The 22,748-nt window shown below is 34.2% G+C and overlaps 1 protein-coding gene across 2 annotated transcripts in view; it reads right to left on the reverse strand.

The window, feature by feature from the left end:
• Nucleotides 1-16,444, reverse strand: part of LOC101891526 (uncharacterized) — a 217,739-nt gene extending 201,295 nt beyond the window's left edge. The window contains exons 1-2 of one of the 2 annotated variants that reach the window (XM_059126369.1): nt 16,333-16,425; nt 16,070-16,274 (exon numbers count right to left, since the gene is read on the reverse strand). The gene's annotated coding sequence lies outside the window, so the exon portion shown is untranslated. Of the gene's footprint in view, nt 1-16,069 lie in introns of both variants that reach the window. The other variant, XM_059126368.1, reaches the window with a different exon arrangement.
• Nucleotides 16,445-22,748: the final 6,304 nt, after the last annotated feature.

The raw sequence follows: 22,748 nt of genomic DNA on the forward strand, positions 1-22,748 counted from the left end.
CGTGGATTTTTAAAGAATATTTTTCAAGGACCAACAGACCTATGAGCGTGGATTTTTAAAGAATATTTTTTCAAGGACCAACAGACCTATGAGCGTGGATTTTTAAAGAATATTTTTTCAAGGACCAACAGACCTATGAGCGTGGATTTTTAAAGAATATTTTTTCAAGGACCAACAGACCTATGAGCGTGGATTTTTAAAGAATATTTTTTCAAGGACCAACAGACCTATGAGCGTGGATTTTTAAAGAATATTTTTTCAAGGACTAACAGACCTATGAGCGTGGATTTTTAAAGAATATTTTTTCAAGGACCAACAGACCTATGAGCGTGGATTTTTAAAGAATATTTTTTCAACGACCAACAGACCTATGAGCGTGGATTTTTAAAGAATATTTTTTCAAGGACCAACAGACCTATGAGCGTGGATTTTTAAAGAATATTTTTTCAACGACCAACAGACCTATGAGCGTGGATTTTAAAGAATATTTTTTCAAGGACCAACAGACCTATGAGCGTGGATTTTTAAAGAATATTTTTTCAAGGACCAACAGACCTATGAGCGTGGATTTTTAAAGAATATTTTTTCAAGGACCAACAGACCTATGAGCGTGGATTTTTAAAGAATATTTTTCAAGGACCAACAGACCTATGAGCGTGGATTTTTAAAGAATATTTTTTCAAGGACCAACAGACCTATGAGCGTGGATTTTTAAAGAATATTTTTTAAAGGACCAACAGACCTATGAGCGTGGATTTTTAAAGAATATTTTTTCAAGGACCAACAGACCTATGAGCGTGGATTTTTAAAGAATATTTTTTCAAGGACCAACAGACCTATGAGCGTGGATTTTTAAAGAATATTTTTTCAAGGACCAACAGACCTATGAGCGTGGATTTTTAAAGAATATTTTTTCAAGGACCAACAGACCTATGAGCGTGGATTTTTAAAGAATATTTTTTCAAGGACCAACAGACCTATGAGCGTGGATTTTTAAAGAATATTTTTTCAAGGACTAACAGACCTATGAGCGTGGATTTTTAAAGAATATTTTTTCAAGGACCAACAGACCTATGAGCGTGGATTTTTAAAGAATATTTTTTCAACGACCAACAGACCTATGAGCGTGGATTTTTAAAGAATATTTTTTCAAGGACCAACAGACCTATGAGCGTGGATTTTTAAAGAATATTTTTTCAACGACCAACAGACCTATGAGCGTGGATTTTTAAAGAATATTTTTTCAAGGACCAACAGACGTATGAGCGTGGATTTTTAAAGAATATTTTTTCAACGACCAACAGACCTATGAGCGTGGATTTTTAAAGAATATTTTTTCAAGGACCAACAGACCTATGAGCGTGGATTTTTAAAGAATATTTTTTCAACGACCAACAGACCTATGAGCGTGGATTTTTAAAGAATATTTTTTCAAGGACCAACAGACCTATGAGCGTGGATTTTTAAAGAATATTTTTTCAAGGACCAACAGACCTATGAGCGTGGATTTTTAAAGAATATTTTTTCAAGGACCAACAGACCTATGAGCGTGGATTTTTAAAGAATATTTTTTCCCTTACCCTTGTTTGGGGCTATACGAAAACGTGGACAGACGTGTCCCTTCTACGAACTCAACCTGCCTACTGGTTAACTATGCATGTCTATAAAATTTTAGCCTTCTATATCAATTCGTTCGAAAGATAGCGTGATTACAACAAACAGGCAGACACCCCTAAATCTTCTTAGAATTTTACGCTCATCCAGAATACATATACTTTATAGGGTCTATTATGAATATTTCGAGTAGTTGCAAACCTAATGACATAGCTAATATACCCTCCATAGAATGGTGGAGAATATAAAACAGATTTTTTTACAAAATGACTAAAGGCGCCAATTTAAAAAAAATAGGACCAACAGACCAAAAAAGCATAGATTTTCTAAAAAAAGTAGTAGTATACTTAGGATTAAGGATTTTAAATATTTATATTTTTATTTTCAATTTCTTCATAAAACAAGAAAAAAATGATTTTATTATCTGCCATCAGCTGCCATCATTAATGGTACATTTCTTTGATTTCTTTGTGGGTCCAAAAGATCAATTGCGATAAGAAGAGCACGCTTAAAACCTTTACTTCTACTACTACCGCTCTTATTACAATATGAGCATTTATCGTAAATATTGCATGGGCATGAATGAAGTGTGGCGATAAGAAAGAAGAACAGCAGAACAAAAAATCCACACACGAGCAAGTGTTTGAACAGAGGGAAAAATAAAAAATAGAAATTCTCTTCTAAAAATATACTCGAATCAACTAAATACAAAAAAGGCCGATAAACCAGAAATAAACAATTAATGGCATTTGTTTAGAATGGCTTCGAATGAATGAAATTCTATATTTTAATTGGTTGCGGGAATATATCGAAGAAGCTGTTTCGTTGTTAATTTAATATGAATTGATACAAACAAATCTAGAAAGTATTGAATGAATTCCTTAAAAAAAATTTAAAAAAATTATTGGTACCAAAATATCTGTTTTTCTTTTTTAATTTTTTAGTGAATTTTGCATAAATTATTTTTTTTTATAAAAGTAACAATATTTGGACTTAATTGTATCTCTAAGATCTACTAACATTAGTCTTTGAAAAATATTAAAATAAAATCACGATCTTAAGTTTGTCAAAAATATTTTAAAAAAATCTATGGTCTCTAGTTCATAAATATATTAAGAAATCACGTCCTAAAAATATTGTTTAAATTTGCGATGGAAAAATCCACATGGAAAAATCCACAACATTTTCTCATTCAATGTTATTAGTCCCTCCAAATTGAAGTAATATATGATTGTTGTTTCTAAAAATGTATTTAAACAAGTAAGCAAAGGATGTAGTCGGCCGGGGTCGACCATGTGATACCCTACAACACTTTAATTAGCGGTAAAGTTTCTGAACACTTGAAACCCTTTCGGCTGGAATAAATGAAGCCCTCTTGATATAGATAGCCTCATCACTACTACTTGGCAAATTATTCCAAATATCGAGACTCGCTCTCCAATATTCGATTGATAGGAATATAAAAATAAAAATACTAATTTTAAATTGCATTGTCTGAATTTCAATGTCTGATAAATCTGAAACTATCATATTCCGGAAAACCACGTTCACTAGAAGAATATTTCAGGAATGATTCATTTTTTTGTGAAAGGGCTATCTTGGATAAAGTCCAATGAAAATTTTCGTGGCAATTGACCGTTATTGACTTTCTTTCTAACAAAATTGCTAAACAGTATTCCAAAATATAAATTTCAGTGTGAGGTCAATGTAAAGGTTAGAAGTGCCATTTCATGTGCATGTGGCTAATATTTCGAGGTGTTTCAAATTGTTTTCCATAATCACATTGTATTGGACAACCGGAATTAGCTACTATTTTTAGCGAGAAATGAAATTTGGAGTGTAAGATAGACGTAGCAAAGGTTTTTGGAAATTAAATTTTCAAGGTTACTTAAAGTTCAAAAACGGTACCAAACTTCTAAAAATGGTACCATTTGGTATTATGGTAACATTTTTGAATATAATAAGATAGGTTCGAAAGTAAATTTGATTTATGAAGATGGTTTCGGAATTGTGTGCTAAGTGTGTGATCTATACTAAATGATACTAAATTTGGAATAGTTTGGTTCAGGATGAACGAATGAAACTCCAATTTTGAAATATTGACATTAAGGTCCCTGTTGGTGGTAGGTTTGTGATAAACAGTGGCCTTTGGAAATGTGTGCTACTAGTGCACTAAATAGTACTGTATTTGGTACAATTTGGTATTGGGTGAACAGATAGTGATAAAACTTGGTATTAGAGTCGCTGTTCATATGTATCTTGAAGATATGGAGGTGGTTTCGTAAATGTGTACTATAATTGTAGGAAAAGTACTGAATGGTACTTTTTTGGTATTGAGTGAAGGGATAGAGATACAATTTTGAAATTTGATATTTAGATTACTGGTGGTGGGCGTCCTAGATTTGTACGAAAAGTACTAAATGGTACAAAATTTGGTATTTTCTGAATGGGTAGGGCTTGAATCCTCAAATTTGATATTTTAGAGGTTTAGGAATTATATACTATAATTGTGCGAAAAGTACTGAATTTGGTATTGGACGAAGGAAAAGTTCTGAAATTTGATATTTAGATTTCTGGAGATTACATATGAAGACATTGAAATATTTTTTGATAGAAAATTGTATGTGGGTATGTTGTATATTCAAAATGGAAGATTATTCTTTCGGCAAAAAAAATAAAAATGTACTATGTATGAAATTGTTTATAAAAAAATTCAAGATAACCAAGGTCTAGCACGAACTGTTGGAACGAATCTAAAATTCTAAGGAGGACTTTTTGCTAAAGGAGTAGCGGGCACGTGCTAGTCCACGAAATTTTTTAAATTAAATAAAAAAAAATCCACGACATTAATAGTTAATATTAAAAAATTCATATTTATATTTGACAGATTTTTTTTCAAGTCATTATTAAAAGAATATTTTCAAAAAATCCACGACTAAATTTAATGTTTTTTTTTTTTTTTAAATCCACGATGTTATAAAAATATTGCTTGAAATATCTATGATACAATAAAAATGTTTCCACCTTGAAAAGGAGGGCATATTAACTTTGTCATTTCGTCTGTAACATCCCTAAAAATTCGTCGTAGACCCCATGGAGTACTTATATTCATGATCAGCATAAAATTCTATGTCGATTTAATGATGTCCGTCTATCTCTTGAAATCACGATACACTCCACATTACTTGAGGTAGAGCTTTAGAATTTGCAGAACAATTTGTATTGCGGACCACGTTTTGGTATAGCCGCCACATAATAGATACTCCCGCTGTTCGGTATTTTGATGATTTTCGCCAAATCTTTTCACGGATTTGACTAAAAATTGGTGTTTGTAAAAATCGGTGTTCGCAATGGGTTCTAGCTCCGCCGGCGGATCATTGCATGTAAAGGTCCACGTTTTGCCATAGCCACAATATGACGGTAACTCTCGATATTTGCTATATTGATGATTTTTGCCACAGTTTTCCAAGGATTTGTCTATAAATTTGTATTTGAAGTTCATAATGGGTTCTAGCTTTGGCGACAGAACAATGAAATTTTTGGTCCACGTTTTCCTGTAGCGCACATATAACGATAACGAGCGATATTCGGTATTTTGATAATTCTAGTCATATTTACCGACAAAATTCTTTCGGAATTGGTAGCTAAGAAGTTTTGGTAAATGGCAATCCTTGAATTCCGCTTTGGTATGGCCCCCATACAACGTCCTTACCTTCTTTATGGTTTTTTTGTTTTGGTTTTTTTTTTTTTTTTTTTTTTTTTGATAAGTTTAAGAGCATTATCCCAAAGGTCTTACTGGTATTTGTAGTTAAAAGTGGAACATGTTTCCATTCAGGACGAAATTAATTAATTGTTAAAAATTAATTGTTTAAAAATTCCATAAAAAAATAAAAAAGTTTTTCTTTTTTTATAAAAAACCCTTAAAAACATATATTTATGAATATATTTTAAATAATTTTGAAGACATAATAAAATTAAATACATTTTGTTCTTTTAAAAAATCCAAGATTATTGATCTTAAAATCAGAATTAAAAATGTTTATGTCCTTTAGAAGTTCCAAGTTCTCTTGTGTTGTTCTCTTGTTCTCTTTACCATTAATCTTATCTTACTTCCTTATACATAACTTCTAAGAACTGGAACAATAATTTTATATTGTCATATGGCACAATTCTTCTGAAGAAGACCTAAAAGCGGAACCCATTGAATTTATTCTATGTTCCCGAATAAATATTTGCACTGACATTCAGTCATTTGCCTGCTTCTGGATAAATAAATAAATAAACAAATAAAAATATTCTTTTTTGACTCGTTTCAAAGAGCATGGGTTTCAAAAACACCAGCACCAGCCCTTTGTCCATTTCGTCTCATCAAAATGGGCACACGCACACAAAATATGACAATGACAACAACAAATACAATAACAATAACAATAGCATCATCATCAATGATAATAATGCCTTGACGTTGTCATCCATGCCAGTGGAAAATGGGGTGCTGCTTGTCATTTTATTATCGTCAGACTTCATTAACATTAAGTGAAGAATAAATAATGAAATTTAACACCAAAAAAAAAAATGTTTTTTTTTTTTTTGAACATTCATTTCAGCAGCCAATACCCTCGCATTTAAATCGAAAATAACAACGACACCAACAACAAGAATAATATTGGGTATAAATAATAGTGAGCATGCAACATCACTACAATAAACATTGTCGCCTGGCTCATGTTGTCCCAGAATAAATGGAACTGGTCGAAAAGGTGGAATTTTGGGGAGGAGAGAGGAGGTGGTGTTGATTGGACATCGACACGAAAAATAACAAGTAAAAAAGCTGTAAGTTCGGCCGGGCCGAACTTTTAATAACCTGCACCATTTGGTACAAATTTGGCAATTTCCAAAAAAAAAAATAAATAAATAAATAAAATCCGTGGACCTGCACAGACAATTTTCTGGCATGGACTGAAGTATCCATTACGAACTTCACATGCGAAATTTGAAACAATCCCGGTAAATAATGTCGCTAAAATCATCAAAATACTGAATATCGGGGGGTATGGTATATGGGGGCTATACGAAGACATGGACCTACATGGTCAATTTTCTGATTTATGCCGCAGTATCTATTACGACCTTCAAATACCAAATTTGGAATGATTTCGTTAAATAATGTCGCTAAAATCATCAAAATACCGAATATCGGGGGGTACCGTTATATGGGGGCTCTATGAAGACGTGGATCTACATAGCTCATTTTTTGACTTCGGATGTAGTATCCATTACGAACTTCAAATACCAAATTTGAAACAATTCCGGTGAATAATGTCGCTAAAATCATCAAAATACCGAATGTCGGGAGTTACCGTTATATGGGGGCTATATGATAACTTGGAACTACATGGCCCATTTTCGAACTTAACCAGCTTACTGGCAAAATATACATGTCTGCAAAAATTTAGCCTTCTATCTCAATTTGTTCAAAAGATAGCGTGATTACAACAGACAGGCGGACAGACAGACAGACAGACACAAAGACAGACAGACGGGCATGGCTAAAACGTCTTAGAATTTTACGCTGATCAAGAATATATATACTTTGTTGGGTCTGACATGAGTATTTCGAGGAGTTACAAACGGAATGACAAAATTAATATACCCTCCATAGTATGGTGGAGGGTATAAAACACACCAAACCCTCTGCATGAGCGACCACTAGCAGCAGCATAAAACACATTAATTTTATTTAAACACATGCAGCCCAACAAAACCTCATCCACACCCATTTTACCTCTCTGGGAAAAGAGCTCCCAACACCCAAGCCATACTTGCATGAAAGGGGTACCATGGATTGTTGCAGATATGACAGTGTCGTTCCCCTTCCCCCAATTTTTTGGGAATTCTCACACTTGGCGAGCTTGTGTTTGCTTAAAATGTATCATCATCGTCGTCATCATCATCATCATCACCATTGGTCACCATCATCGTGTCAATATTTCCAATGAAACTCCAATATGGTGTCCACATTGGACACCAGTGTCGTTTTAAAATCCCTCATACTCTCACACACCCCTCCCCAATGGGTGTGCCGTATGAGCTTGGTCGAAATATTGGTTTCGATAAATGAAATGTATAAAGTTTCATTTCAATAATGACTATGCACTTGGTTCCTCTTTTGGGGTTTCAAGAGAATTATGACCAAAATGTTAATTGATTAGTTGATGTTATTCTTTTGCGAAAAATTCATAAAAATTTTTAAATGGGTCTCTTTAGTGAGTCAGGATATTTTGAGATTTTAATAAAAAGAAGATTATTGATATTGCTGTGAATAATTTCCATTGAATTTGATGTCAAAGTCATGAGGAAAAAATAAATTAAGGATGGGATATATTATCGAATTTGTAAAGATAGTGTGCTAACCCCATATAAATTATTTTTATACCCTCCACCTTGGAAAGGAGGGTATATTAACTTTGTCATTCCGTTTGTAACATCCTTAAATATTCGTCGCAGACCGCATAAAGTATATATTCATAATCAGCATAAAATTCTAAGTCGATTTAACGGTGTCCGTATTTCTGTCCGTCTGTCTGTCTGTCCGCCTGTCAGTCTGTTGAAATCACGATACAGCACATTATTTGACGTAGAAAATTTAAAATTTAGCAGAGCAATTTGTATTGTGTCTAGGATGGTTGGTATTTAAAATGAGATATATCGGTCCACGTTCTGGTACAGTCCCCATATAATGGTACCTCCCGATATTCGGTATTTTGATGATTTATGTCACATTTTTTCATGGATTTGCCTGAAAATTGGTATTTGTTGGTCATAACGGGTTCCAGATCCGGTGGCAAAACATTGCATGTATAGGTCCACGTATTGGTATAGCCCCATATAAAGGTACCTACCGATATTCGGCATTTTAATGGTTTTTGCCACATTTCTTCTAATATTTCATTTACCCTAAGGTGGAGGGTATTAAAAGTTTGGCCCGGCCGAACTTAATGTTTTTTACTTGTTTTTTTGTACTGTACAATTCTAATTATACCTTACAATGCTTTGTGTTGGGGGTACAATAAGTTTGATTGGGGCAAAAATCATATAACACCTCGAAATATTGTCATGCATATAGGATGTTTAATATATATCTTTCCATCTCGCCGAGCTGAGTAGATCTAGCTATGTGTTTTCGTCAGTCTGACTGATCTAGAATCAACAACAAGATGAAACGAAAAAAAATCATAAAAAAAAACTCCTGAGTTTCTCCTGGAAAACAGATAGGTATTTATATAGAAAACCTGGAAGTCGAATATTAGAAAAGCAATGGGTCCTATAGACTCTGTGATCGATAACAGTGTTCCTACTTAGAAAAATACCAATACGTTTTTTTATTGTTTTACTATTAAGAATTACGAAAAAGAAGTAATTTTTTTTTCTAAAAATCGAAGATTTTTTTTCACAAAAAAAACTTGAAAATATTTTTAAAAATTGACGATAGTCTTTCAAAAAGTATTCATAAAACCACCATGGAGTTTCAAAGTTTTTTTTTTAAACACAATTAGTTCTAGAAACCTATTTATCCTTGCCCTTAAAAATATGTTTATATCCTCCACCATAGTATGGAGGGTATATTAAGTTTGTCATTCCGTTTGTAACACCTCGAAATATACATTTTAGACCCCATAAAGTATATATATATATATATATATATATATATATATATATATATATATATATATATATATATATATATATATATATATATATATATATATATATATGTATATATATATATATATGAAATCAATCTAGCTTCCGAACGAAATGAAGTAGGTTGATAAAATTTTACTCAAATGTGTATTATGTCGCAGGACTTTTGGTATTGAAAATGTGCCATGATACCTCCCGATATTCGGTATTTTGATGATTTTAGCGACATTATTTACCGGAATTATTTCAAATTTGGTATTTAAAGTTCGTAATAGATACTAGGGCTTAAGAAAAAAAATTGGCCGTGTAGGTCCACGTTTTCATATAGCCCCCATATAACGGTACGCCCCTATATTCGGTATTTTGATGAGTTTAGCGACATTATTCACCGGAATTGTTTCAAATTTGGTATTTGAAGTTCGAAAAAGATACTACAGCCTAAGACAGACAACTGTCTGTGCAGGTCCACATCTTCGTATAGCCTCCATATAACGGAACCTCCCAATATTCGGTATTTTCATGATTTTAGCGTCATTATTCACCAGAATTGTTTCAAATTTTGTAATTGAAGTTCGTAATGGATACTACAGCCTATGACAGAAAATTGTCTGTGCAGGTCCATTTATAACCCCCATGGTACCTCCCTATATTCGGTATTTTGATGACTTAAGCTACATTATAAACAGATTTTTGTTCAAGTTTCGCATTTGAATATTGTAATAGCTTGTGACAAAAGTTGCCTATGCAGGCCAAAGTCGTCGTATAGACCCTAATATACGGCTACATTCGGTATTTTTAAGATTTTAACAGAATTTTTAACGGATTTTATTTTTTTGAAAATTGTTAAATTTGTACCAAATGGTGGAGAGTATTCAAAGTTCAGCCCGGCCGAACTTACAGCTTTTTTACTTGTTATAAATCAGCTGTTTTGCAAGAAAAATATTTTAAAAATTTGCACGATTGGCCCTTGAAAAATTATTTCAAAACATTTTCCTTTATTTCTTAAAAAATATTCCCAAAAAATCTGGGACTCACCTTAAATTCACAATTGTCCCGAAGAAATATCCTTTAAAACCGAATATATATTTTTTTTGAACAAGATAAAAAGTTTCAGTCAGTTTTTCCAACAGATGTTAACCTTCGCAAATGTCCGTTTATCAAAAAAAAAAAAAAAAAAATGCGACTTCTGTTATGATTATTTAAATATTGACCTCGGATAGTACCGAAGGTATAGGTCAATTTTTTTATATATGAATATATCGACTACGTCCTTCAGTCTATATAAGATTTGTATTAATTTTTAAAAATTTTGAAATGTGCGTGAGTTTCCAGATATAGTGGACCGATTTATTACACTTCGTATAATACTAATAAAAATATTGGGTGCACAATTTAATTTTAATTTCATACGAATAGGTGTTAATCAAAATTTTAACCTATTGTGAATAAGGCACCAGATGAAGTTCACATCAGATCTCTTGTTGAGATTTAGATACTTCAAGAATATTTGGGTTAATAGAAAAATTAGGTTGTGCCGTGGTTGAAAGTTTTGAATGCTTAAATCGCGCTTTATGAGCTTCATGGTTTTTCAACATTTGGGCCCGTTGTGGGGAGGTAACAGAAGTAGTGATACAGTCTATCCGTTTTTTATACGAGATCATGTGTGGGTAGAAATATTGAGATGAACGAAATTTGAAGACATTCTAACTCTCATTTCACATTTTATAAAAGTTTTAATTATTCAAAATATTGACCCTTTCTATGGGAAGTACCAGAAGGAGTGGTCCGACACATACCATCTCCCTACCTAGTCTTGTGTTGATAGATATATTGGGATGTTGCAAGTTTGAATATAATGGGATGCTCATTTCGCGTTTTATGAACTTCGTGGTTATTCCAAATGTCGACCCCTTTGTGGGGTTAAGTACTCGAAAGAGTGTGTCGATATCTACCATCTTCACACCAAGTCTTGTGCTATTAAAAAAATTGGGTTGTATGAAATTTGAAAAGAATCGGAAGACTATTTCGCATTTTAAAAGGGTTATATTTATTAAAAATGTTGACTCTTTGTGGGGGAGGTACCAGAAGGAGTGAACCGACATATTCCATTTTCACACCAGATCTTTTGTTAGCAGAAGTACTGTGATGTAAAATTTAAGAGAAACGGATGCTTATTTCGCATTTTATAAGATAAATAATTATTCCAAATTTTGGACCCTTTGTGTGGGAGTGGTTGGTTGTTGGAGTGGACTAATATTGCCCATTTTCGCTCTTGGCCTAGAACTGATACAAGTATCGGGATTTGTAAAGTTTGCACAAAATTGGATGGTCCTTTAGTGTTCATACGGTAAATTATTTTCTGTGAAAATGCAGACCTTTAGTGGGGGAGGTACCAGTTGGAGTGGACCTATACAGTCAATCTACGACTTTTATCCGAACTTGATAATATTATTACGATTTACCAAAATGTGGACCAAATCGGATACACCCTTCGAGAGTGATCGTTATTCAGGTCGCACATATTGTCTGAATCTCACGAAATTTTAGATAGGGGTAGGGTATAGGACAAAATTGAAGACCTTTGTTTTTGACGATTATATTAGGGGTTCAAATGGACCTACACGAAGAATTATCCTGATTTTGCAGTTGTCACAATAAAAAGCCAATCGACACGGCATTTAGCCTGAAGATAGAGTTTATGACAGCTTAACATTTTATTTTGAAGTGCATGTTCATCATTCGATGGTGGCTACCAACCACTAAAACTCAACCTATGTGGATTTTATGGATCATTAATTTGGAAACTTCTGGGCTCGTGTGTCGAACATAAATCAAAAGACATTGTAAACCAATCTTTATGTTCTTTTTCGGTTTTTGTTTCATATCATATGTCCAGTGATTATATCTTTAAAAATAAATATATTTATTAGCAAACATTTCTCATATTTACCTCCCCACCCCATCTGAAAAACATGCCATTTTTCAAGAAAAACCCAAAGGGTTAAAAGGACCCCGTTCTTTATGATAAATTATTTTCTATTCTTAAGTAAACACTTTCTACAACTCTATATTAATTCATATACCCATATGCCATTTTGTGTGTGTGTGTGTTTGTGTTGAAAATATATTTCAGCCTATCAATAAGGCCGGGTTGCCATTGTGAAACACCATCCATATGTTTCAAGTGTAAGGCCGGTAATAAAGTAAATATCCTTAAATTTATATTTTCACATTTTGTTTTTGTCTTTAAATCATAAAAATTTTCGCACACACAAACACACCCACACATTCGGAGAGATTTATTTCAAAAACCCTTTGACATAGTATCACGTTGCCATGGGTGAGGAGGTTGCGTTACAGGAAGTTCTTATACCCAGCACAACATCTTTATGGCCATCGAAAGAACTTCGTAAATACTAATGTTACTAGTCTTTTGCTCGTCAAAGGATTTCCTTTACACAGTGCCAAAGCGAGGTGAGGAAGGGGATTTGTGTGTGGGTATTGTAACAAAATTACTCTCCATGCCAATGGCAAAGGTGATACTGATTGCCGAACTAAAGATGGGGTTGAAATCTCATTTTTGTTTGTCAGTGTCTTTTGTGAGTCTATGGACATTTTTGCCTCTATGATTGACAGCCATTGAAATTGGCCAAATGTTGATGGATGGCGGGGAGGAAGAATATTTTATGTTTTGAAAATTTTTTAGTGATTCTAAGAATTCTAAGAATTGGATCATAGTTCTTAAAAAAATTGAAATACTCCACGTTTGGGAACTTTGGAGGACATCAAAACATGTGTTATAAGAACCACGATTGAAGTTTTGGTGGTCCTTAAAATAATATTCTTGAAACATTCACTTTAAAATGAACGCCTATTAGTCCTTGAAAACATATTCTTGGAATATCCAATCTTGGAACTGAACTCCTACGGGTCTATCAGTCCTTGTGAAATTATTCTTACAAAATCGGTTGGTCCTTGAGAAAATATTCTTAAAAAATCGACAATTATTGGTCTTTTAGACCTTGAAAAATATTCTTAAAAAGTCCACGTCTTTTGATCTGTTGGTCTTTAAAAAACCACGACTTTTGGTCTGTTGGTCCTTGAAAAAATATTCTTCAAAAATTGATGTCTACAGTTCTGTTGGCTCTTGAAAAATATTCGTTAAAAAATCAAAACTCATTGGTCTGGTGGTTCTTGAAAAAAAAAATTAAAAATCTACGTCTATTGGCCTGTTGGTCCTTACAAAATATACTTAAAAAATCCATGTTTATTGGCCTGTTGGTCCTTAAAAAAATGCTTAAAAAATCCATGTTTATTGGCCTGTTGGTCCTTAAATAATATGCTTAAAAAAGCCACGTTTTTTGGTCAATCGATCCTTGAAAAATATTCTTAAAAAATCCACGTTTTTTGGTCAATTGATCCTTGAAAAATATTCTTTAAGAAATCCACGTTTATTGGTCTTTTGATCCTTGAAAAATATTCTTTAAAAAATCCACGTTTATTGGTCTATTGGTCCTTAAAAAATATTTTTTAAAAATCCAGGTTTCTTTGTTATTTTGGTCCTTGAAAAATATTCTTTAAAAAATCCACGTTTATTGGTCTTTTGGTCCTCGAAAAATGTTCTTTAAAAAATCCACATTTATTGGTCTTTTGGTCCTCGAAAAATATTCTTTAAAAAATCCACGTTTATTGGTCTTTTGGTCCTCGAAAAATATTCTTTAAAAAATCCACGTTTATTGGTCTTTTGGCCCTTGAAAAATATTCTTTAAAAAATCCAGGTTTCTTTGTTATTTGGTCCTTGAAAAATATTCTTTAAAAAATCCACGTTTATTGGTCTTTTGGTCCTTGAAAAATATTCTTTAAAAAATCCACGTTTATTGGTCTTTTGGTCCTTGAAAAATATTCTTTAAAAAGTCCAGGTTTCTTTGTTATTTGATCCTTGAAAAATATTCTTTAAAAAATCCACTTTTATTGGTCTATTGGTCCTTAAAAAATTATTCTTTAAAAAATCCACGTTTATTGGTCTATTGGTCCTTAAAAAATTATTCTTTAAAAAATCCACTTTTATTGGTCTTTTGGTCCTTAAAAAATTATTATTTAAAAAATCCACGTTTATTGGTCTTTTGGTCCTTAAAAAATTATTATTTAAAAAATCCACGTTTATTGGTCTTTTGGTCCTTAAAAAATTATTCTTTAAAATATCCACGTTTATTGGTCTATTGGTCCTTAAAAAATTATTCTTTAAAAAATCCACTTTTATTGGTCTATTGGTCCTTAAAAAATTATTCTTTAAAAAATCCACGTTTATTGGTCTATTGGTCCTTAAAAAATTATTCTTTAAAAAATCCACTTTTATTGGTCTATTGGTCCTTGAAAAATATTCTTTAAAAAGTCCACGTTTATTGGTCTTTTGGTCCTTGAAAAATATTCTTTAAAAAATCCACGTCTATTGGTCTTTTGGTCCTTGAAAAAATATTCTTTAAAAAATCCACGTTTATTGGTCTATTGGTCCTTAAAAACTATTCTTTAAAAAATCCACGTTTATTGGTCTATTGGTCCTTAAAAAATTATTCTTTAAAAAATCCACGTTTATTAGTCTATTGGTCCTTAAAAAATTATTCTTTAAAAAATCCACGTTTATTGGTCCTTAAAAAATCATTCTTTAAAAAATCCACGTTTATTGGTCTATTGGTCCTTAAAAAATTATTCTTTAAAAAATACGCGTTTATTGACCTATTGGTCCTTAAAAAATTATTCTTTAAAAAATCCAAGTTTATTGGTCCTTAAAAAATCATTCTTTAAAAAATCCACGTTTATTGGTCTATTGGTCCTTAAAAAATTATTCTTTAAAAAATACGCATTTATTGATCTATTGGTCGTTAAAAAATTATTCTTTAAAAAATCCAAGTTTATTGGTCTATTGGTCCTTAAAAAAATATTCTTTAAAAAAATCCACGCCATTTGGTCTCTTGATCCTCGAGATGATAACCTTTAGAAGAATCGACGCCAATTGCACCTTGAAGATCCTCGAGATTTTTTCTTCAAAAATTCACGTTTGGGGCCTAGATGATCCTCAAAAAAAATTCTTTGGATAATCCGCATTTATTCTCTCGTTTGTCCCTGATTTCCATTGCCTATTTCCCATTTCTCAGAAAAATCTCCCAAGCCGCCATATGTTGTCCTAATACAGCGTATTTATCCTACTTAAAATTTTCCCATGAAAATTGAGCTCCGCATGCCATTAAATTTGCCGACATTTAACATTTTCATCAGAGTTCCAGTTTACATAGGTACGCAATTAGCCCAGAACGCATTCTCCATGGCCAGAATTTATAATCCCCTTGGCCCTCTTCCGCACCACCACCTTTGCTGGCTTGCTCATTTAAAAGCCATATTTATTGCTTTGTTTTGACAACAAAGAAGCACTTCAAGACAAGATTTAAGACAGGCAGCCAACCAGCCAGGCTGACTGACTGCCTGACTGGCATGTAGACAATTAGTCCTTTTGCCAGATAAATCTTATTTCTCATTGTCGAGAATTCTACGAATTTGAGATTATCTTCTACAGATGTTGAATTCGTACGTATGTCTTCAATCAGCTTCAATTTGGACCTACAAACAGAGCTACATACGAACATATGTACCTGCAGAGATTTGTGTTTGGTTTGTTGGCGAAAAGGTTGTTAAACAGAAGCTTTTTTAAAAATAAAAATCATTATCTCTCTCTCTCTCCTTGGAAGAGAATACTCACCTTGTGACAGGAACTACTGCGCAGGTTCAAAACAAATGTCACAGGAAAAACCTATACCCGGTCTATATTTTGCAAGGATTTCGAAGAGAATTTTTGGAACTCTCCAAAAAAAAGCACTCTCACAAAAAAACGAGTAAATCGAGAAAAGGATAATTCTCCACGAAACACTGCAAAAACACTCAAAAAAGGATGCTGCTGCGAATCACTAAAATATTTTCAAATTCTTTTCTTATTTTTTCTTTGTTAATTTTAATTTTTTGCACCTTTGCTTGATTATCGCGATTAGCACACGATGCCGCTGGCTCAATTATATCGGACGTATTTGGAAAATTTCAGTGATCTTTTGTGGCACGACCAAATCAAACTGATTTGATTTTTCTGCATTTCTGTTTGGAGAAGCCAATAACTCTACACAGAAAATCTCAATGCACTAATACAGACACTGTTCGGTATTTTTTTTTATCGTCCACTGGCGTCTTGCTGCCGTTGCGGTGGCTGACTTCTGTTTTTGTTGGGTATCGCTCTGAGACCGGTATTTTCAATGGAGACACATTTAATTTTTCCCCACACAATTGAAACAGAAATTCACTCAACGCCAGACACTCACAATCGCACAACTACCCGAGCAGCTGCTGCTGCTCCCCTTAGATGTGTGCATGGCACAAAATAACTCATTGGAGACTTCCATTGACTTCACTCATTATCTCTTTACGGACTCAATGGCTCCACTGCAAATGGAGTCATTGAGAGTTCATTGTTGAGTTTTCTTTGCAGGCATTCCATTGTTGTTTATTTTTCTTGTCCCAGCCATGGAGCCAGAATTTTTTTTGTTGGTGTGTGTCTGTTTTTTTTTTCTTGTTTTGTATTTTTCTTTGCATTCTTTTCTAAACATCTGTGGTTATGTATCCTGTAATGTTATCAGCTTCCACATTTTGTGGTCAAACAAAAATTATTTAGTTTTTCGTTTTCGTTTTCGTTTTTTGGTGGGTTGGTATATGAAAATAAAAACTCTACATTGAAAATTGATTGATGAGTTTTGGTTTGTCTGCTGTTAACATGCGGGATTGTTAGTTTTCCAGCAAAAATGTATTTCTTGCAATTTCGTTTTTGTCTTTGCTTGGCACAGTGGGATAAAGGGGCCAAATTAATTTTCTATTTGAATAAAGAACACAAAAAAACTCAAAATATTGGAAATGGAGTTTTGAAAAAATACCGTAAAAAGTTTGAATCTGAGGCGGTGATAACCTCTTGAAAATATTCAAAAAATACGTTCAAATATGATCATCGGAAAATACACGTAATAAAGGATTTTGTTAAAAATTAAAGGTCCTTAATTTGCAAATTCTAGACAAATATTCTTTAGCACCATATTTGAGGCTCTGAACGTCCTTTATAATTCATTTTTAAAAATTTGGTGATCCTGAAAAACCACATTCTTCAGAGATCAACATTTATAAATATTTATATTTCGATGGTCCTCAATAAATGAAAAATCAAGTGTAAATGTTGTAATTGAAAGGGAAACTTAAACTTGAACTATCAAATATTTTGAGTTTTAATGTTTCAAAAAATTAAAGAAATACTCAGTTGAGGCTTCGGGGGTCCCTGTACACAAAGATTTTTGTTAAAGTTTTTATTATACAGGGTGAAACAAAAAAACTGCAACAAAAACGAATGCCTTATTTTTTTTTAATATTATTTTTTTAAATTTTTAAATTTAATGAAAGCATCAAATTTTAGAATAAGTTTAGATTTGTTCGAATTGGTCACCTTTGGCACGAATTATGGCCTTCAAACGGCCAATAAAACCGTCACACGCTGCCCGAATGTTGCTCTGCGATATTTTGACCCAATCCCGGCGAAGCGCTTGCTTGAGGTGATCGAAACTTTGGTATTTTTTAGTGCCAACTTTGCCTTCCGAAATACTCCAGACACAATAGTCCAACGGATTGGTATCCGGAGATTTTGGTGGCCATTGTGCGCTGGAAATGAAGCGAGTTACCTCATTTTGTAACTATTCTTTGGTGGCGCGTGCTGTTTGCTATGGTGTTGCGTCCTGTTAGAATGTCCAAAGTCTGCGGTCAAATGTTTGCGTGCCCAAGGCTTTAGTACACCCTCCAGAATATTTTCGCGATAATATTGTCATGAGCGGAGAGGGACCATCGGCTGTTATGCCGGCCCACACCATCACCATGGCCGGGGCTTGAGTTCTGGTGGCCAACCGAAGGTACACATTTTCAGCTGAAATGACCTCTTTGGCAAGTAAACACGATCATTTTGTTTGTTTACAAACTGCTGGACAACGAATGTTTTCTCAACGGAGAAAACCAAATTTGGCAATTCACCACTTTCGGCCAAGCGAAGCAACACTTTAGCTGTTTTGAGTCTATTTTCTTTCTTCTGCGGTATAAGTTCTTACATTTTTTGGAATTTCAATGGCTTAACCTTGAGCTCATTTTTAATATTTGCCGAATGGAATATTGCGATATGTTCAGCTCACGAGCCATTTTATGGCCACTGCGACGCGGGTTTCGATCAAGTCGCTTCTTTACTTTTCGAACCATTTCTGCTGATGTTGCTGTTTTTTTCCGCACACTTCCTTGACGTCGGGCTACGCTACCAGTATCACGGTAACGAGCGATGGTGTGAGACACAAAAGATTTGTTCACATTTAAATGCTGGAGTGCTTTAACGATAGCCACATGTGGTTTTCCAGCCAAATATAAAGAAATCGCACTATCGAATAACTCACCATCACGAATTAATTTTTATACCCTACACCACATAGTGGTAAGGGTATTATGTCTTTGTGCATTTGTTTGTAAAATGGAGTAGGAATCGAGATAGACCCATAGTTACTTTTGAGGATCTGCATACAGTCACTTTCTTAGTTGATTTTTGCTTGTCAGTCCGTCCGTCTGTATCATGTATTCTTGTGAACAAAATGCAGGTCGCATTTATTATCCGATTGAGATGAAATTTTCAAAACGACATTTGTTTGGCCCAAGGACGAACCCTATTGAAATTGAAGATAATCGGTCAAAATTTAGATATAGCTCCCATATATATATTTGCATTTTGTGCACCAAACGTGTAATATCATAGTATAAAATTTTGCACATACAACCGAATTAGGCCCGAAAATAAGTATGCCGAAATCGGTTCAGATATAGCTATAGCTCCCATATATATTTTTCATCCGATTTGTTATTTTTGTCCTCCGTAGCCGTAATATGCACTCTGTAACAACAATATTTGGCAAAGTATAGCAAATACAGCTCAGAAATACATTTGCTAAATTATACAGATTTGGATATAGCTCCTTCTTCTTCCGATTTACCTTTTATTGTGCACCAAACGTCTAATATTTGGCCAAATGGAATGAAATTTGGCACTTACGACCGAATTGAGCCTAGAAGCTAGTACGTCAAATTTATTGAAGATCGGTTCAGATATAGCTATAGCTCCCATATATATTGTTGATCCGATTTGTTATATTGTTACCCACAGCCGTAATATGCACTCCGTAATAACGATATTCAGGGGGATATAGGAACTACAGCTCAGAAATATCTTTGCCAAATTTTATCAAGATCGGTTCAGATTTGGATATAGCTCCCATATATATCAAATGAGCAATACAAGTCCGAATTTAAAAGATACCAATGCTTCGGCATATTTAGTCCTTTGAACTTTAAATTATAATTATAATCATAGGGTGTATGATTGAATTCTCCCATAAAAAACTTTTAATTGTTATGCGGAGCTCTACTAAATTATCAAAGAGGTGTAGGGTATCGTAAAGTCGGCCCCTCCTGTCTTTAAGACTTTCTTTACTGTTTTTTTCTGGAAAATTCTCACCAAAATGTTTCTGTACGCTTGTGAATAATATAATGAGCTGTCACTGGAATAATTCAAACAGCTGTCGGACGAGTGGCTTAGAAATGGGAGCAGTCTGAAGTTGGTTGCGGTTTTTTCATCTCACCCTGTAGACCTTAATATGAGGCTACATCCGGTATTTTTAAGATTAAAACGAAATTTTTTGCGGATTTCATTTTTTTTTGGAAATTGCTAAATTTGTTCCAAATGGTGTAGGGTATTCAAAGTTCGGCCGAACTTACACTGTGTTCACTTGTTCATTTTAAAACTATTAAGTGATATCTTCCTAACGTAGCCAAAGGCTGAGGGTATGAAATATATGTCTAGTGAATTATATTAATCCAATCAGGAGTACCTTTTCCTTTGATCCACTGATTGCCCTCCCTCTCTATCCGAACAATGTATACAACTCAAATAATCTACCAATTCATAATATAATTGCACCCTGTGGTGTGAACTCTGCGTCATGTTGGAAAGCTGAACTGGCTGCTGGTATTACTTTGGTATAGCCTTTGACCAACTGCTAAAAAAACCGTCAAAGCGTTAGTGTTTGCATTTACTTGAGATTGATGATGATGCGATTTTTTTATGAATCACCCATCAACCCCCAAACAAAATTCATCTCTCAATTTCAACAAATCATTTTAGGAATCGCTGCATATTTTTATACGCTTTAGGTATGTCAATAACTATGGCTCAACTGCGGGATTGTCAACCGCTGTCGAGCGTTTTGCATTTCCACTGATAAGGTCCAGCAAGTAAATTGCTTTCGGTCTCAGTTTGCCATCATAACTCACAATGTTGTTGCTGTCGATTTTTCTTCTTCTTCGTCATGTCACCCACACGCCAGAATATGTTTGCTGTTGTTGTTCTTGTTATTATTTGTATTATGATGGCCGGTTGGTGGTCCAGCGGCGGCTATCCTCTTGTTATCATTTATTTATTTATTATTAATTTTATTGTTGTTGGTTTTGTAATTGTAGCCGATGGAATTTTATTGAGGAGGTTTCACTCCTGCCACCTTCGCGCACGAGTCGATCCATTTCACTTACCCCCACCACGATGACCACTGTGGACAGTGGTTTTTTTGGTTAGACTTCGAGGGCGAGTGGTTGCATGACGTTGCATTTTGTTTGTGAGAGGAGTGGGGGAATGAGAAAAGGAGCGGTTATTGCTGCTGCAACTCGATTATCATAGAATGTGAGTGTGCGGTTTCAATATTTCACAAAGATTTATTGAAAAGTGGTCGGCTGGTTGGTCGTTAGGCTTTATATTTAGGGTTTCAATAATAAATGTTGTTGTTGTAAATTTATTTATTTGAGTGGATTCTTGTTGCAGTGGATAAACAACGTAGGATATGTAGGATTATATACATATATATTATTTGAATGCAGAACAGTGGACGCTGGGAAATATAGTGAAATAGGTCTTAAAACCCATATATGAGGGAGTGTTGGATTAATGTCGGTCTATCCTGATAAATTTGACTTCTTTTTAAAAAATAATGATTTTTATACCCTCCTCCATACATAGTATGAATGGTATATTAAGTTCGCCATTCCATTTGTCAACTCATCGAAATAATAATTTTAGACCCAACAAAGAATATAAATTCTTGATTAGCGTAAAATTCTAAGACGATTTAGACCTGTCCGTTCGTCCGGTCCACGATATCGTATACGCCTCATATAACGGTACCTCCCTATATTAGGTATTTTTTCAATAAAATTGTCTGAAAATCCACAAAAGGAGTTCCTTCTGATTACTTTACCCCCCGAAAAGAGAAATGTCTATAGAGGGTAAGATGAAAAAACTGCAACCAACTTCAGACTGCTTTCATTTCCCAACCTCTCGTCCGACAGTTGTTAGAATTATTCCAGTGACAGCTTATTATATTGTTTAGAAGCGTACAAAAGCATTTTGGTGAGAATTTTCCAGAAAAAAAGTTATTCGTGAATTCAAGCGTGATAGTGTGACTTCTTTATATTTGGCTGGAAAAAACGACAAGTGGCTATGGTTAGAGCGCTCCAGCGTTTAAATGTGAATAAATCTTTTGTGTCTAGTACCATCGCTCGTTACCGTGATACTGGTAGCGTAGCCCGACATCAGTGGAAGTGGATGGATGTTGCTGTTTTTTTCCATAGTTAGAAATAGTTCGCTCGTTACCGTGATACTGGTAGCGTAGCCCGACATCAGTGGAAGTGGATGGAAGAAAACAGCAGCTGATGTTGCTGTTTTTTTCCATAGTTAGAAATAGTTCGAAAAGTAAAGGAGCGACTTGATCGAAACCCACGTCGCAGTGGCAGAAAAATGGCTCGTGAGCTGAACATATCGCAACATTCCATACGGCAAATATTGAAAAATGAGATCGGGTTAAAGCCACTGAAATTCCAGAAAATGCAAGAACTTACACCGCAAATGAAAGAAAATAGACTCAAAGGAGCTGAATTGTTGCTTCGCTTGGCCGAAAGTGCTGAACTGCCGAATTTGGTTTTCTCCGATGAGAAAACATTCGTTGTTCAGCCATTTGTAAACAAACAAAATTATCGTGAATACTTGCCAAAGAGGTCATGTCAGCTGAAAATGTGCGTCTTCGGTTGGCAACCAGAACTCAAGCGCCGGCCGTGGTGATGGTGTGTGCCACCATAACAGCCGATGGTCGCTCTTCGCTCATATTAATCGACCGTGGCATCAGAATAAATGCCGAATGTTATCGCGGAAATATTCTGGAGGGTGTATTAATGCCTTGGGCACGCAAACATTTTGGCAGCAGACCTTGGACATTCCAACAGGATTCAGC

Source organism: Musca domestica, unplaced genomic scaffold, assembly GCF_030504385.1.
Source record: "Musca domestica strain aabys unplaced genomic scaffold, Musca_domestica.polishedcontigs.V.1.1 38, whole genome shotgun sequence".
Taxonomy (NCBI): domain Eukaryota; kingdom Metazoa; phylum Arthropoda; class Insecta; order Diptera; family Muscidae; genus Musca; species Musca domestica.